The sequence below is a fragment of the Nycticebus coucang genome, chromosome 14 (genome assembly GCF_027406575.1).
Source record: "Nycticebus coucang isolate mNycCou1 chromosome 14, mNycCou1.pri, whole genome shotgun sequence".
In the NCBI taxonomy this organism is placed as follows: domain Eukaryota; kingdom Metazoa; phylum Chordata; class Mammalia; order Primates; family Lorisidae; genus Nycticebus; species Nycticebus coucang.
The window spans coordinates 54,409,887-54,429,201 of record NC_069793.1 but is presented as its reverse complement, the minus strand read 5'-3'; the positions used below and the strand labels follow the sequence as shown (position 1 = coordinate 54,429,201).

Below are 19,315 nucleotides of genomic sequence, written 5' to 3'. Positions count from 1 at the left end.
AGATGTATAAAAAAAAGCCTTTGATAAAATTCAACACCCACTCATGATAAAAGTACATAGCAAATTACAAATAAAAGAAACTTCCTCAGTATAATAAAAGCTTTTATAGGCCAGACACTGTGGCTCACACCTGTAATCCCAGCACTTGAGAGGCCAAGGCAGATGGATTGCCTGAGCTCACGACTTCGAGACCAGCCTGAGCAAGGGCAAGACCCCGTCTCTAAAAATTAGCCAGGTATTGTGGTGGGTGCCTGTAGTCCCAGCTACTTGGAGGCTGAAGCAAAAGGATTGCGTGAACCCAAGAGTTTGAGGTTGCTGTGAGCTATGATGCCATGGCACTCTACCCAGGGTGACCAAGTGAGATTCTGTCTTAAAAAAAAAAAAAAAAAAAGCATTTATAATGATCCTATGACTGACATCATACTTAATGTGCTTTCCCACTAAGATTCAGAAAAAGGATATCTACTATCATGACTTCTACTTAATACTGTAATGGAAGTCCTAACTAGGGCAGTAAAGCAAGAAAAAGACATAAAAGGCATACAGATAGGAAAAGTATAAGTAATATTGTCTTTATTTGCAGACAACTTGAAAAAAATCCTAAAAAATATTTAAAAAACTACTAGAACAAACTAGTTTAACAAGTCCTCAAAATATTAACACCAAAAAATCAATTGTATTTCTGTATGCTAGCAGTGAGCAATTATAATTTTTAAAATACCATGTGCCATAGCATCATGAACTATGACTATATTTAGGGAAAAAATAATGAACAATGTATAACGCTCCTATACAGGGTGGCCATAAAGTTAAAATATAAATTGCATATGAAAAACTAGAAACTAGAAACTCTCAGTGTAACACATGGAGAGAAATATCACGCACATGAATTAGAAGGCAGTACTGAAAAGATGGCATTTCTCCCAAATTGATCTAGAGATTCAATGAAATTCTAATCAAAATTCTAGCAGGGTGTTTTTTTATAGAAATTGAGAAACTGATTCTAAAACTTATATGCAATTGCAAAAGATTTAAATAACCAGAGCCATTTTCAAACACAACAATGAAGTTAGAGGATTTAACATATCTAATTTCAAGACAGTATAAAGCTACTAAAATCAGGACAATGTGTTATCAATGAAGGATAGACATGCACACTTTAAATATATGTATTTCTAGAAACAGATTGTAATGTATGTGGCTAATCTATTTCTTTTTTTTTTCTTTGAGACAGAGTTTCACTTTGTCACCCTCGGTAGAGTGCCATAGTGTCACAGCTCACAGCAACCTCCAACTCTTGGGCTTAGGCGATTTTCTTGCCTTAGCCTCCCAAGTAGCTGGGACTACAGGCGCCTACCACAATGCCCAGCTATTTTTTGTTACAGTTGTCAGTACTGTTTTAGCTGGCCAGGGCCGGTTGGAACCTGCCACTCTTGGTACATGGGGCCAGCATCCTACCCACTGAGCCACAGGTGCCGCCCTGGCTAATCTATTTCTAACAAAGAAAATAGGGGTAATTCAATGGGGAAAGAAGAATCTTTTGACTAATGATGCTAAAAGAATCAGATATCAATTTGTAAAACTTTCATACATAACTTACATCATAGACAAAAATTAAATAAGTTAGACTAAATAAGACTTATATGTAAAACCTAAAAATATAAAAGAAAACTTAGAGGCTGGGAGCAGTGGTTCATGCCTGTAATCCTAGCACTCTGGGGGCCAAGGTGGGAGGATCACTTGAGGTCAGGAGTTCAAGACCAGTCTGACTAAGAGTGAGATGCCTGCCTCAACTAAAAATAGAAAAAATTAGCCTGGTGTGGTGGTGGGCACCTGCCATTCCACCTACTCAGGTGGCTAAGGCAGGAGGATCACAAGCCTAGGAATTTGAGGTTACCATGATGACCCTACTGCACTCTATGCAGGGAGAAAGAATGAAACTCTGTCTCAAAAAATTAAATTAAATTAAAATTTTAAAAAAGAAAACTTTTGTAACCACCTTTGCAATCTTTAGTTATACAAACTTTTTTAGATATAACATCAAAAGCATAATCCATTAAAAAAAACTGATGAAATAGATTTTTATCAAAACTAACAACTTTAAGAAAATTAAAGCATAAACAGCCGGGCGTTGTGGCGGGCACCTGTAGTCCCAGCTACTAGGGAGGCTGAGGCAAGAGAATTGCTTAAGCCCAAGAGTTTGAGGTTGCTGTGAGCTGTGACGCCACATAACTCTACTGAGGGTGACAAAGTGAGACTCTTTGTCTCAAAAAAAAAAAAAAAGAAAGAAAAAGAAAATTAAAGTATAAACTACAGACTAGGACAAAATTATTTCAATCTAAATATCTGATGGAAAGAAATGTATCCAGAATAATTAAAGAACTCTTATAATTCAATACAAAGAGAATAACCACATTTTTAAAAATAGGCAAAAGATTCAAACAAATACTTTACCAAAGAAGACATCCAGATTCCAAATAAGCCCATGAAAAGATGCTCAACATTATAAGCCAATGGTGATCACGACAGGAGCCACTGCATACCTGGAATGTCTAAAATTTTAAGAAGACTGGCCATACCAAATGATAGTGAAGATGCACCAACTACTCTCACGCACTGCTAGTAGAATATAAAATGGCATAACCATGATGGAAAACAGGCCATTTCTTAAATAGTTAAATTATACATTCAACACCCAAATTTTGGTTTCTAAGTATTATCCTCCAAGGAACTTAAAGCTTCTTAGAGAAATAGCTGATAGGACTGGGGTAGGACATATACTTAGTACAGGAAGAGCCTAGAACATCTTGTAGTGCTGGAAAATGAACAACTGCTTAAAAAAAAATGAGGGGAGGGTTCCAGAAGATCCAACCTGAAAAAAGGACAGAAGAGCCAATCTGAAAGAGTTCCCAATGGCCAAAACAAGGACAATGTCAGTAATGAAATAATGAATGCCTATTAGTTACAACAAAGTATAAAATAAATGAGTCCATACTGATATAAATAAATAACTGAATGAATAAATAATGGGAGAAAGGTCTAATCTTCTTTACAAAAGAAATTAAAAAAATATATGTATGCTACCCCATCCCAAAAGTTAGAGTTTAATTTCCCTCCAATGAGTACGGGGTGGACTTAGCCCATAAGTTTAGGCTTCCAAATAAAAAGCCAGAGGAAGGGGAAAAGAGTAGCTTCATATTGGAGCAACCTAGCAGACACCACCTTAACCAAATGGTCATTGTATCATCACTGACATGTGTTGACATCTAACATCTAACTTGTACCCTATAATACGATACAATAAAAAGGGCCTATCATCTTTGTGGTAATCGTCTCCAAAAATAATAAACCCAGTCTAACAATGACAAAACATTAACAGAAAAAAATAAACTGGGGATATTCTAAAAAATGCCTGACTAGGACCCCTTCAAAACTGCCAATGTCATCAACAAAAGGAAAGACTCAGATAGTCACGGATCACGGAGTTAAGAAGACACGAAGACTACATACAATCCAATCTTGAATTGGATCCTAAACTGCAAAAAGTCTTTAAAAGAAAACTGGTGAAATCCAAATAAAATCTGTAATTTAGTCCATTTAGTAACAGTTTTGACAAATGTATCATGTTTACAGAAAATGTCAACATTAGTACTCATCCTACAAGTGCTGCACAAGCTGACATCAGGAGCAAGTCCCCTAGCCACGATATTGGACCGTCCCCCACGGTCCAATATCTATACAGGGCTCAGGACAGTGGGGACCTGGAGCCCAGGCCAGCAGCCCATGACCCGTGAAGGGGCACATCTAACACGTTACTCGAGGAGCTATTGGAAATGCAGAAAGAGGGCACTAAGATATACAAACAATTGGTAGCTGGAAACAGTACTAAGAAACAAGGTTCTGGACCACCTGTCCAAAGTACAGGTGTTGCAGACAAGCATATGGCTCTGAAAATGTCAGCCGGGATTACAAGTGCCATTTTTACATCAGGTTGTTCCCATCTGTAAAAAGGTGGCTGGGATCCCTACTTTGATGAGGTGTTTGACAAAATGTATCAATTCTTGGATGATATCCAAACCAGAGCAAGTTGAAGAAGCACCATTGAGCACCACGAGGAACCACAACAACTGCTTCAGTGAATTGAGGAGCAAGAAAGGCCCAGCGGGAATAAAAGCAGCAGCAAGAGCTGTGCCTGGCCCTGAAGCAGAAGCAGCAGGCTCAGGCCCAGCAGGGCCATCAGCCATTCTTCAGAAGAAATCTGAGCAACACCAGTTAGCCCCAGGTGAGAAGTTCAAGGAACTAAAACACAGAAGAAAGCTGGAGAGCTCTTTGAGCAGAGTAATAAGTAACTGTCCTCTGTTCTGCCACTGCCCCAGGGAGACATAAATCTATGGGGACAATCTTGGGCTTGGCTTGTTTTCCAGGTTCTTTCCTGTTCAAGGGCAAGGATCACAGCTGCCCTGGACCTAGGTTGGCTGAGAGAAGGCTAGAGAACTCTTGGACTGCCCACAAGGCTTGACAAGAAGGGCAGCTCGGCCTTCTGCCGTGCCACACTGCCTCTGTTTGGATCTGGTTCTTACGTCCCCATGAGCTTTTCCCATCCTTACATTCTGTATCAACGATTCTGGTACAGAAGAAGAGGGGCCAATGAGTGACCTTGAGGCCAATAAAGGACTTGAAATCTGTTCATGGATCCCAGGGCTTGGACTTAATGTAGGAGCCACTTCATAAACATTCTCATTACTCATCTTTTTATTATTCTGCTTTTACGTGGGATTTGTGGGTGGCCTAGCCTACTGTTTGAGTGGCCTATATGAGAGAGTAGACAACAAAGCCAAAGCTTCTAGACAGTAGGAAGACCAGAGACCTCTCCTACTTAAATCTGGACCCTTCAAAGATACAGTCATTTCAAGGGTGAGCCGATCCTACAACTCACTTATTTAGCTTTGGTTTTGAACGCAGGGGAGGTAAGAAATGGGGATACAGCACTTCCTTAATAATATGCGAGCCCAGCTGGCCCTCAATACTGTTTAGAATTAGAATTTATACCACCCATGTAACCTAGAAAATCCTCAAGCTAATAATTTAGTTTAAGGTTACATAGATGGAGCACAAAGATACAGTGAAATGGGAACAAAGAAAAAGAAGTTGAAAACCAGGGACAGGCTGGGTGCAGTGGCTCATGCCTGTAATCCAGCATCCTGGAAGGATGAGGCAGGTGGACTGCCTGAGCTCACAGGTTCAAGACCAGCCCGAGCCAGAGTGAGACCTTGTCTCTAGAAATAGCCAGGTGTGTGGCAGGCGCCTGTAGTCCCAGCCACTTAGGAGGCGAGGCTGAGGCAAGAGAATTGCTTAAGCACAAGAGTTTGAGGTTGCTGTGAGCTGTGGCGGCAGGGCACTGTACCAAGGGGGACAAAGTGAGGCTCTGTCAAAAAAAAAAAAAAAAGAAAGAAAGAAAGAAAAGAAAAAAAGGCATTTAAGATTTTTAATAAAGCTATCAATTAAAAAAAAATAAAAACCATGGACAATAAAACACATAAAAAACCTAAGATTTGACATATGTAATCCAAAGTCCAGAAGAAGAGAATATTTCAAAGAGGCGAAGAATTTTCTAGAACTGATGAAATTTATAAACACTATGAATCAGAAAGCCCAGATAATCTCAAACAGTACTTTTTTTAAAAGGTAGATAAAGCATAAGAAACTGCAGAACAAAGCTTGTTACCTTAAAAGCAGCTCTAAAGGAAAGGAAAAGAAGTACAATCAAAAGGTAGGACATCTATTGCTTGTCGCCTCTGAGATGGAGAAAAGACACAGTTCTGATGATACAAATGGAAACTGCAATGTAATAGAGATAAAGGTTAAACTGCTCTCCTGCTGACGGTAAGCTAAGGATTACAGAGGTAGTTTGCCTTGCCAAGAGGAAATGAGGGATCCAGGGCTGCAGGGTCCCAGTGTCACATGTGTTAATCCTCCTTCAAAGTCAAAGAAAGGATTCTGGCATATAAAAACAAAAAACTTCATCCAACTGTTGGACTCAGAACTACTACTCAGAGGTCTGGAAAGAAGCTCTGAAAGCACTCTAAATTTAAAAAAAAAAAAAAAAACTAACATTAGGGAAGCTGGGTGAAAGGTATATAGAAACTCAAAAATAGTTTTACTTATTTATTTGTGTATTTGTTTATTTATTTTTGAGACAGAGTCTCACTTTGTCGCCCTCAGTAGAGTGTTGTGGCATCACAGCTCACAACAACCTCAGACTCTTGGGCTCAAGTGATCCTCTTACCTCAACCTCCCGTATCTGGGACTACAGGTGCCCACCATAACGTCCAGCTATTTTTAGAGACTCTCACTCTTGCCCAGGCTGGTCTGGAACTCCTGAACTCAAGCAATCCACCCATCTTGGCCTCCATGCCTGGCCCCTAAGTTTATTTGAAAAATTTATTATCCAAGCAAAATCCAGCAAAGGCCCAGAATGATTTTTACTGTTCATTCTTAAGAGCAGACTAAATCTTCAAAGACTTTGCATAGTGTTTTGTACTTAGCAAATGCCCAATAAATGATACCTGAATAAACTAATACTTTCATTGTAAAAAAAACAAAAACAAAAAAAATAGCCAGATGTGGTGGGTCAACCTATAATTCCAGGACTTAGGAGGCCAACACAGGAGGATCACTTGAGGCCAGGACTTTGAGAAAATAAAACTATTTTGAAGCTGTTTAAGTAGAAAATACTTTCTTGCCTTCTATTCAACAAATTAAACATCAACATCCTGAAACCTTACACAAAAGAAAAGACAGTTGAGGTTGCAAGTAACCCTATCCCGTAATAGTTTCCACTGAAGAAAACCCTTTACTGAAAGCAGAGCATCAGGGTAGGCTAGTATCTGAGACGGTCACGAGGAGGCTTTTACGGTGCTGGTTAATGTTCTGCTTCTACATCTGTACAGTGGTCTCAGAGGCATGTTTACTTAGCAAAAATTCATCAAATTGAATATTATGTGGTACCTTTTCAGTATGTATACTATGCTTTCTTTACAATTTTTTATACTATAAAGAATTTACTTTTTTTTAGAAACAGAATCTCGCTGTCACCCAGGCTAGAATCTAGTAGCATCATCACAGCTCACTGCAACCTCAAACTCCTGGTCTCTAGTGATTCTCCTGCCTCAGCCTCCCAAGTAGCTAGGATAATGAGCATGCATCGGGTATGCCTGGCTATTTTTTCTATTTTTTGTAGAGTAGGGTCTTGCTATGTTGCTCAGGCCAGTCTCAAATTCCTGGCCTCAAGTGATCCTCCCTCCTCAGACTCCCAAAATGCTAAAATTATAGTAATAAGCCACCGTACCCAGCCAAGAACCTACTTTTTAAAAACATTTATCATACCATACCATATAACACAGCCATATCACCACTAGGTACATATCCAAAACAGACAGACAGACACAGGAGAAAAGGCTACATGAAGAAAACAGTGAAAATTGGAGTGATGCAACTCCAATACGCAATGACGTACCTTGGGGATAAGACCCAAGGCTAAACTTACAATCCTTTATGTTTCATATATATATTATACACATAGCCTCAAGGTAAGTTTATACAATATTTTCAGTAATTTTGTTCATGAAACAAAGTTTATGTACAATGAACCACAAGAAAGCAAAGGTATCTCAGTCACCCATACTGTAACTGAGACGCCAGAAAGATACCGTGTGCTGGGTAACTAAGCAGCACAGTAGCATCACCAGAAGGCCTGTGTCCGCTGTTCAACAACAGCAACAACAAACAAGGGCAGCCTATGTGGGGTGTTTTGATCAAAAGGTTACTTTACGTGATATTCTTTTTTTAGGTGAGAACAAATATCAGAAGTAGTGAGGGACCAGGAAGCTGGTTTTCTACGGATGAGGAGGCATTCCACTCTAGAGCTTTTTTAACTGTTTCCCCAGCGTCATCTGCCTCATTAACAATGGTTTTTGTCTTAAAACCCCCTCTTTGATTTTATAAACTGATGCGATTTCTAGTTCTGTTAAGAATGCACCTTGCTCTAGTACTTCAATAAGCCCTTCCCCACAATGTCACCATACTGTCCACAGACACAGTTCTGCAGCATTATGTCAACTTCATTGTCACTATTACCATGGTCACCCTGATTCAGTACCATTCAGACTATTTCATCATTGGTCAGTGAATGAACTGGAGCCTCAGTATCGTGTTAAAATCTTCCTCAACTTACTGACAGTCACTGAATATTCTCTGCATATGTAAGGAGGTCAGACGTCATTTTTTTTTTTACTAGATATATGGAATCCTTAAAAGTTACCACCTTGCTCAACATCATCACTGAATATAGTTGTAGGCCCATAGGTTGCACTACACATGCACAACTACTTCTTCAGTCACAGTGTGCCAAGCAATGGAAATAGCACATACAGCATCCTTTGTAATAAAATCTCTTGTAAAAGCTTCCATACCCATACCTCTGTTGCTGTTGCTAGCGTGCTGTTCAAATAAATGCGTTTATGGTTACTCTTCATTGATCTGAGGATACCCTGGTCACATGGCTGAATTAATGAAGTCAATTTGGGGAAAAGTACATGGCATAGACATTATTTTCTATGAGAATTTCAACTGGAGGACCAGCAGAACAGTCATCAAGGAATAACAAAATCTTGCAGTCATCATCCACTCCAGCTTCCCTACAGTAAGCATAAGCCATTGATACAAAATGTTAGTGAAATCAATCAGAAAAGATGTCCCTGGTGATCCACGCCTTTTTGTGGGCATAATAATGGGTAAGAAATTTGCTCCTTGAAAACAATGAGGACGAAAGATTTGCCTATCACAACTTGCACTTATGCATGTCTGCTATGTTAGCACATCCCAGCACAGTTATTCTGTCCTTGGCATCCTTAATTATTTTAGAGGCTATCTCATCAGCTGTAGTCAGTGTCTTTCTGGGGGAAATAACAAAATAGTCATGTTTCACCAGCATTACAGTCTTGTTTTGGTTTCAAATTTTCATTACTGATGACATTGCCAGACTTACCCATGCATTTCTCCACTGCTTCATGACCAGCAGACACTTTGTCACCACAAATCTTTAAAAATTTAAGCCATATTGAAAACTACCCTTTATAAAACCAATAAGGGGCCACATGCTGGGAATTGCAGTGGGGACCTGACTCTGCAAAGTTATGTACACAGTTTATATATATAAAACCAACCACTGTTCCCTAGTTTGCTTTCCTATAATTGCTTACTACTCAGAAGTCATATGCATGATGGTCATAAAGATTCTTAGCTTCCTTCATTATATCCATAGATACAATCACGCTTGTGAAATCTAAGGCTAGTTTTTAAGATATCTTCCAGGCTCTGTATTCCAGTAGATTGGCTGACCCACCCAGACCAGTGGCCCAGACCAAAGAACTGATTCAACTGGTTTTGCAACCACTACCCAGAAAATGACTCAGCACAAGAAGACAATTTCTACACTCCTATGATTCCACCCTGTACCCAGCCATTCAGCAGACCCAACTGCCTAGCCCTCAGCCTGGCAAACTATCTTCAAAAATCCTTTCTCCCAAAGTCTTCCTCTCGTCTCCTCACAGGGTGCCTGAAAATTAAACACTTTCTGTAACCCCTGCTGTCTCAGGGTAATGTATTTGTACCAATGGCTTGAGTGCGCAATGAACCTGCTAAGACCATAACAATATCTTTTCTTAAATTTCTATAACCAGTCTGTGAATACTCATAGCTCCCTTCAGTTTTCAGTGAATCATGATAGATCTTTACTTGTTTCATGATCAGCATACCTTTAAGGGGCAGGTGTTTGCCGCAATGCTAGTGGATCCATCTTTCAGTATGTGATTGAGATCTTCATTTTTAACTTTATGTAGTGTTTCTATTTTTCATTAATTTGTTTGTCACTTTCAGCATAGAATTCAACAGTTTATATTTCTGTTTCTCCAGGTCATATATGGTGTTCATTCTAATACCACACTATTATGTAAGATGCACACTTACACTACTGTGCTATGTCTCCAAAACCTTTATTTTCTGTGCTATAGATAAACATAAATGTTTCCTCTTTTTTCTTATCGCTATTACCCACAGAGATACTTACAGGCCCTCCTGACATTATCAACAATATCTTTATACCACAGAACAAAAAATAAACAAAATAATACAGTGAGTAATGCACAAAGGTCCTGGCCCCTGTGTGATGCATCATGTGGAACCTGCCACTGGCACACCTGGCCTGCGAACGTACCATTTCATTACCCTTTGTGGATATGCTTCTATGGGGATATCTGGGCATGTGTGGGAAAGATATACTGTAGCTGAAGGGGACCGGGAGGGTCTTTTCCCCTTAGAGACAGTAAATAAACTCTGTGTTGTGCACCTGCGTTTTCGCTGCAACCTATGACCTGAGGTCAGTTGTGGAATTTTCCACTTGTGGCATCATGTCAACATTCAAAAAGTTTCAGATTTGGGAACATTTCTGATTTCGGATTTTTGGATTAGAAATGCTCAACCTGTACTTTGTTACAGCAGCTCTAGAAGACTAAAACATTTGTTAATAAATATTTTATTACATTAATAGGGATTTGATTTCACCTACATAAAAACCTTGAGAAAAAAAACCTATTTTATTATATTATCCACTTATTGGTCACAGTCCCCCTCCTTAGAATTCTACAGGATAAACTTGGTCCAAGTTCTACATGATAGTCCTTCAAATATTTAAATACAGCTAACTAAAATTTATTCCATCTCCTCTGGTATGCCTCTCCCAATCCCTCAATCTTCTCTTTTCTTCAACTCTAAATATTTTAATTTGTGCCCCAAATTCTAACAAGTATTTTTTTACAGGATTAAGACCATGGACTCCAGCTTGGTGCCTGTGGCTCAAGCGGCTAAGGCACCAGCCACATACACCTGAGCTGGCGGATTTGAATCCAGCCCGAGCCTGCCAAACAACAATGACGGCTGCAACCAAAAAATAGCCAGGAGTTGTGGCGGGTCCCTGTGGTCCCAACTACTTGGGAGGCGGAGGCAAGAGAATCACTTGAGCCCAGGAGTTTGAGGTTGCTGTGAGCTGTGATGCCATAGCACTCTACTCAGGGCGACAGCTTGAGGCTCTGTCTCAAAAAAAAAAAAAAAGAACATGGACTCAGTATCCAGGCTACCTATATTCTATACTAGCTCTACCATTTATTGACCCTGGGAAAATTACATTATTTTTCCGTGTTTCATTTTTCCCTGTATATAAAATGGAGACACTATTACCTACCTCTTAGAGTTCTTATAAGGACAATTATTATAAAAAGTATACCAGTATATGTGTGTGCCAGTTTGTTGGAGTAGTTCTCAGAGCTGAATATTTGGGATAACTGGGCTGATCTAATTACAGAAGAGAACTATTATTACTATAGATAACCATGTTATTAACAATGAAGCCTAGTGTTGCACTAGATCTTTTAGCTAACACAGGACTCTTGAGATTTATTGCAGTTTTTATTTAATTGTTTTTAGAGTCAGGGTCTCACTATAAGGCCCAGGCTGGAGAGCTAGAGTATAATGGCAGCCGCGTGATCATAGCTCACGCAATCCTCCTGCCTCAGCCTCTCAAGTAGCTGCAAATATAAGTGCACACCACACATCATGCTACTGTTTTGTTTTTTTAATAGAGACAGGATTTCACTTGTTACCCAGGCTGGTCTTGAAATCCTGGGTTCTAGCAATCCTCCCACATCTGCCTCCAAAGTGGTGTGATTACAGGCATGAGCCACTGTGCCCAGCTACTACAGTTAATTTTGAGTGAAACATGTAAATCCCCTTTTAAAAATTTGTTTATGCTGTCCTGTACCTGTACAAAAGGTGTTTCAGACTCAAGTTATCATCCTGTTAAATTTCTTTAGTCAGCTCAGCACACTTTCCAGATCCTATGTCTGTTACCCAAGTTTTATTAATTTACTTTTTCAGGTAGGGTATACATGCCATAAAATGCAACCATTTTAAATTAACAATCTGATGGGTATTGACAAACTCTCAATAAAAATATTCAGTACAATAAAAACAAAATATTTGTGACAAAAACATTGCTCAAGAAGATCCTCCAGAAAATATTTTCCAAAAATAGTTAACAATGTTTGCATAATTTTGACTACAAATTTTTATTTTTCCAAGTGAAGTCAAAATTTCCTCAAGGAATCCAGACATGGTAGCTTATGCCTGTGTTCCTAGCACTTTCAAAGGCCAGGATATATTTTTTAAAAAGTAGGGTGTGGTAGCATACACTTGTAGTCCCAGCTATTTGAGAGTCTGAGGCAAAAGGATCTCTTGAGCCATGGAGTTTGAGGCTGCAGAGAGCTATGATTGCATCACTGCACTCCAGCCAGGATGGCAGAGCAAGGCTTTGTCTTTAAAAAAAAAAAAAAATTCCTCAGATAAAAATGTCCTGATGAAACCAAGCTATATACACATTACTGATATTGGCATCTGTCCTTCTATTCCATTCTATCCAAAAACAATCTTAGAACTTCACCATTATGCTTAGCAAGTATTCTCTCCTTCACTGAGAATATCACCTCTGAGGATATGGCTAACAAAAAAAACAATGCTATAAACTCAGACTTCTTGTTTTTCAAGTACATTATAATTGACTTGTTCATTTTAATAGGATAGAAGGTGATCTAAAGAAATATAATTTTACCTGTTGAAAGGCAAACTAAAAAAAGGGCCATATTCAACGCAAGTCCCAAGTTTTTTATTCTTGGCTTAGAAAATCTGCTTTTGAGCAAATGAAAATTTTTGAAAGTGTTATTCTCTTGTTCACTAGAAGTCTTGTGTAATAATGCCAATGTATCCAGAAAACCAAAGCTTACTAAAATAAGCAGATCTAATTGTGCCAATACAGACCAACTTTCAAAGGATAGGGCAAATAAAACTGTTCATTCACTGAAAAGAAAGCATGCAGGAAATCATTCTACAAAAGGCTTTCATATTTGATTCATTTAGCATTTAATGAGAGAAGTCTGTTTACTTCAACTGAAACAAGCCTTTTTGTGGTTATTCAAAAATTTAGGTAGGAATGTAATGTGATTTTCTGATTTTCCAGTACAATCTCCTATTATTCAAAAGGTTTATTTGGAACTATTTTTTTTTTTCAGACTTAAACTTAGCAAAGAGCCCACAGGCTTTTATAGAAGTGAAAAAGAATGTATCTTAAAGTTGACTGAAACACATCAATAACAAGATCTGCCACTAAAGATGACAAATCAAAAGCAGCCACACAACCTTAGTCCCTATGAACTCACAACACATTGAGAATACATCACAATTAATCAAAACAGTGAGAAGCCAGGCATGGTGGCTCACCCCTGGCCCAAATGTGTTCTGACCCTAGCACCCTGGGAGGCTGAGGCAGGCAGATTACCTGAGCTCAGGAGTTCAAGACCAGCCTGAGCAAGAGCAAGACCCCCATCTCCACTAAAAATAAAAAAAAGTAGCTGGGCATTGTGGCACACCTGTAGTCCCAGCTACTCAGGAGGCTGAGGCAGGACTATTGCTTGAGCCCAGGAGTTTGAGGTTGCAGTGAACCAAGGTGATACCACTGCATTCTACCCAGGGTGACAGAGAGAAACGCTATCTCCAAAAAAATTATAAAAATAAAATAAATAGAAAACAAAGCAGTGAGAAAAGAGTACAAATTAAAATAAAATTAAACACAGGGGGCTGGGCACAGTGGCTCAGACTTGTAATCCCAGCACTCTGGGAGGCTGAGGTGGGAGGATCACCTGAGCTCATGGGTTCCAGATTAGCCTGAGGTAGAGCAAGACCCTGTCTCTAAAAATAGCCAGGCGTTGTGGTGGGCATATGTATTCCCTGCTACTCAGAAGACTAAGGCAAGAGAATCGCTTGAGCCCAAGAGTTTGAGGTTGCTTGTGGTGACAAAGTGAGACTCTGTCTCAATACATAAATAAATAAATATATGATCTAGCATTTTATCAAGTTCTTCAGATTGCATCATGAATTAAAATTCCTTCCTTAATAGCAATGAAGAAAGAACAGTTGGCAGTCTAGTATTGCTATGAAAACTAAACGGATGACTAATAAAAAAATTTTTTTAAATCTCATCAAGTCTATTCTTCAAATATCCACCAAATGTGTTCTGACCCTCAACATCATTCATCAACACTCAATAGTTCATACTCCCATCATCTTTCATCTGGACAATAGCAACAGCCTCCTCATCTCCCTGTTTTACTTCTGTGTATAGAAATAAGCTGAACAGCCTGTAGTCCCAGCTACTCGGGAGGCTGAGGCAGGAGAATCGTTTAAGCCCAGGAGTTGGAGGTTGCTGTGAGCTGTGTGAGGCCACAGCACTCTACCGAGGGCCATAAAGTGAAACTCTGTCTCTACAAAAAAAAAAAAAAAAAAAAAAAGAAATAAGCTGAACAAAATGAAAGTTCTTATGCCATGAAGGCTATGTTAACTAGTTTGATGAAAATGTTTCAAATTGTATATAAAACCAGCACATTGTACCCCATGATTGCATCAATGTACACAGCTATAATTTAATAAAAAAAAAAAAAATCAAAGTTCTTCACACTAGCTCCTTTGATCAAAATCATTCAATGATTCTCCCACTGGCTACATAATAAAATAGTCCAAAATAATGACCTTAGGAACATACGCCTCACCCATGATAGAGTAACAAGGTCTGAATTTACCCTACAACTAGCAACAAATGAAAAAAATTGATAACATATATGAAACAGTGGTTTTCAGGGACTTGACATCAGGAGTTAGAGGACAGTGAACCCCTGAGACAAAGGCAACAAATTATGAGCCCTAAATTGCCTCAGCTTACTCATTGGTGAGAATTTCCAGACTGCAGTGCAAAGAAGGGAAAGCCAGGTGGAGTTCAGATGGTACTGAAGCAACTGAATTGGGAGTCTGGGGAAGCCAAAGAGGTTACAGTTCGCAGAGGAGAGTTCTAAGAGAAGAGAGCTAAACAACATGGAGAGAGAAGTTCAGAGATTTGTAGAAGTTCCCCGTGACCCTTCAGCTGAGTACTGAAAACCACCGGAGGCCAAGGAACAAACCACGGGAAAGGATCATGAAGAATGATCCCCAAAGATGCACCCAAGATCGGGAACAGTTTTTGTTACTAATAGCCAAGAGGAAGAAGAAAGAAATACTTATGTAATTTGCTAAGCATAAGGCAGAGAACTCAGAGGGTACTGCCTCAGCATGTGGAAAAAGCCCTAGATAAAATTTTGCTATAGGCCTACCTACCAAAGCTGAAAAGCAAGTCTCAAAAAAAAAAAAAAAAAAAAAGGCAAACTATTTCCGAGTGATCTATTACATCCTAGAACAGCAGTTCTCAACCTGTGGGTCGCAACCCCTTTGGACTGTATTAAAGGTGGCCCGGCATTAGGATGGTTGAGAACCACTGTCCTAGAAAAAAGTTCAAGAATATTTATAGGAACACAAAAATATCCATCACTCAACAGAGTGAAATCCACAACATCTAACATCTAAACAAAACTACTAGGCATGAAAAGAAGCTGAAAAGTATAAACTATATAATCTGGAGAAAAATCAACCAATTGAAACAGACTCCAAATTGGGCGGCGGCTATGGGTCAGTGGGTAGGGCACCAGCCCCATATACCGAGGGTAGCGGGTTTGAACCCAGCCCCAGCCAAACTACAACAAAAAATAGCTGGGCGTTGTGGTGGGCGCCTGTAGTCCCAGCTACTTGGGAAGCTGAGGCAGGAGAATTGCCTAAGCCCAGAAGTTGGGAGGTTGCTGTGAGCTATGACGCCATAGCACTGTACAGAAGGCGACAAAGTGAAATTCTATCTCCAAAAAAAAAAAGAAAGAAAGAAAAGAAAGACTCCAAATTGACACAGACGATAAATAAGTAGATAAGATATTTAAAATTATCATAACTATGTTGTATATTTTCAAGAATGTAAACATGGGCGGTGCCTGTGACTCAGTCGGTAAGGCGCCGGCCCCATATACCGAGGGTGGTGGGTTCAAACCCAGCCCCGGCCAAACTGCAACCAAAAAAATAGCCGGGCGTTGTGGCGGGCGCCTGTAGTCCCAGCTACTAGAGAGGCTGAGGCAAGAGAATCGCCTAAGCCCAGGAATTGGAGGTTGCTGTGAGCTGTGTGAGGCCACGGCACTCTACAGAGGGCCATAAAGTGAGACTCTGTCTCTACAAAAAAAAAAAAAAAAAGAATGTAAACATAAAAATATGCTGGACATAATTAATGAAATAGATACTACAGAAAAAAGAAAGGTTAATGAAGTTACAGCAATAGAAAACAAAAACATACTGGGAAAAAAAAAGAACAGAGCTGTGGAACAACTTCTAGTGGCAAATAACAGGAGTCTGGGCAAAGTGGAGATATCTGAAGTAATAATGGCCAAGTGTGATAAAATTTTACTTTTCCAAATTTGATGAAAACTATAAAACCATTGATCAAAGAACCTCATCAAATCTGAAACACAAAGAAAACAGAGAAAACCTACATCAAAAAAAATTTTAAAAACAGTGGAAGGAGGAAAAATGACATTATATGCAAAGTAACAAAAACAAGAATAATAGAAGACTCCTCAATATGAACAATGCAAGTCAGAAGACAGAGGAGCTACATCTTTAAAATGCTAAAAGAAAAAAAGTCAACCCAACATTTTATACCCAGAGAAAATATCTTTCAAAAACAAAGCTAAGTATACTTTTTAAAAACCACTGCATTTTATATTTTAAAAGGATAAATTTTATGGGATGTAAATTATATCTCAATAAAGGGTTTTATGTTTTTTTAATTTTAATTTTATTTTTATTTATTTATTTATTTATTTTTTGGAGACAGAGTCTCACTGTCACCCTTAGTTAAGTGCCATGGCATCACAGCTCACAGCAACCTCAAACTCTTGGGCTTAAGCAATTCTCTTGCCTCAGCCTCCCAAGTAGCTGGGACTGCAGGCACCCGCCACAATGTCTGGCTATTTATTTGTTGCAGATGTCGTCGTTTGGCAGGCCTGGGCCGGGTTTGAACCAGCCAGCCCCAGTGTATGTGGCCAGTGCCCTACCCACTGAGCTATGGACGCCAAGCCTGTTTTGTTTTTTTTTTTAATGAGTCTCTGGTCCAGACAAGATAGTACAGACTCGTGTCATCTTGCTCTTCCCCACTAAGTATAAATAACTTAAGAAACAATCAAAAGAGAACTCTGAAAGGTGGTAAAAGGAAAAGTAAACTGATCTGGAACGCCAGAATGGAAGAACTACATAAATGGGAGAACATCTTGTGTGTGTGTGTCTCTTGTGGTAGAGACCACAAAAGAATGAAACCTGGTCCTGACATATCTGAACTCCTAAACTTGCAACAGAAGGCAGCCCAGCTGGGCTCATTCTACCCACAGATCAAATAGAAGTTCCAACAACAACACAAAGCAAGCCCAGAACCATGTAACAGATGGAGCAGCACACTGATAACGAGCAGGCTGGGGAAGCACTTTCCTTCACTGTTGGCCCTGAAACTTCCTTACCCCAGGATAATAGTGCGACCAGTCAAGACAACAAGGAGGCTCAGTGCCTGTGGCTCAAGCGGCTAAGGCGCCAGCCACGTACACCTGAGCTGGCAGGTTCGAATCCAGCCAGGTCCCGCCAAACAATGACGGCTGCAACCAAAAAATAGCTGAGCACTGTGGCGGGCACCTGTGGTCCCACCTGCTTGGGAGGCGGAAGCAGGAGAATCACTTGAGCCCAGGAGTCGAAGGTTGCTGTGAGCTGTGATGCCACAGTTCTCTATCCAGGGTGACAGCTTGAGGCTCTGTCTCAAAAATAAAAAGGACAACAAGGAAGCTTGTGTCCTCTCCTTTCTAACCAAGAAATACCAGGGCATCTGGCCAGCACTAGCAAGAGGTACCCCACTGCACCAAGTTACCCAGCCAGACACTTTGTTCCCATGGGTTTGAGAATTCCCTCTTCAATTTAAAAATGACTGGGGGGCCGGGGAAAACCAGCAAGAACGCCACTGCAACAAGTAGCTTGGCCCACAGAGTCTCTTTGCCCTCCACAGGTCAGAATCTCCATGTTTCTGATACTCTCCAGAGACACCAGGGCAGTAAGATGGCACCGAAAATGAAAAGCAAGTAGTCTGGTCCAGCAAAACTTCTTTATCCCTGTGGATCTGACGTTCTCCTTCCCCATCAAGAGAAATCAGATGGCCCAGTCTGGGAAACATTTTCTGCCACCTCAGGCAGCACCAGTATAGATTAATGGGTGCTCTGGAGACATTAGATAAACGAAGAACACCAAAACAGTACTTCAAAGGCTCTGAAAATTAAACGGCTACTGGAACTATCCACAAAATTAGACTATGGTCTGCATACTAACCCTAAGCATAATGACTAGCATAATAGCCAAAATGTCCAGGACATAAGGAAAAGCATCCATCATACCAAGAACCAGGAAATCACAACTTGAATGAAAAGGGGCACTCAACTGATGCCAACACAGACATGAATAAGACACAGAAATTATCTGCAAGGATTTTAAAGCAGCTGTCATAAAAACACATCAACAATCAATTGCAAATTCTCTCAAAATAAGTAACAAGAAGAAAATGTTAGCAAAGAAAAGTAAGTTATAAACCGTATATAAATTATAAAACCAAAAAATAATTTAAAATCTCACGGGATAACTTTAATAATAGAGTGAAATGGCATAAGATAGAATCGGTGGACTGGAAGAGATACCAGTAAAATTTATACAATCTGAACAAATGAGAGAAAATAAACTAAAATATAAAGAACAGAACCTTGGGGACCCCTGGAACCATAACAAAAGATTCACTATTCATATCACCGGAATTCCAGAAAAGAAAAGAGAAAGTAGAACAGAAAAGAGTATTCAAAGAAATAATGACTGAAACATTCCCAAATCTGGCAAAGCACCAAACTATATATTTAAAATATCGAATAACTTTCATAGGATAAACTCAAAGAAATCTATATCAAGACACATAATTATTAAACAGTTGAAAACTAAAAACAAAGGGAAAAAATCTTGAAAGAAGCCAGAGAGAAACATTTTCCCCAGAAGATAATGCCAATTCAAATGACAGCAAATTTTTCATCAAAAGCTATGAAGGTCAGAAGAAAATGGCACAACATTTTTCAAAAGCTGAAAGAACTGTCAACTATGAATTCTATTTCCAGCAAAACTATCTATCGTCTGGGAATAAAGGGAAAATTCAGACATTCTCAGGTAAAGAAAACTAACTCTA

General features: G+C 39.5%; 1 protein-coding gene and 1 pseudogene across 3 annotated transcripts in view; one reads left to right on the top strand and one right to left on the bottom strand.

The window, feature by feature from the left end:
- SBF2 (SET binding factor 2) overlaps positions 1–19,315 on the bottom strand; it is a 471,093-nt gene that overhangs the window by 382,033 nt on the left and 69,745 nt on the right. The gene's annotated exons all lie outside the window — the stretch shown is intronic.
- LOC128565246 (ribosomal RNA processing protein 36 homolog) lies at positions 2,913–4,386 on the top strand (annotated as a pseudogene).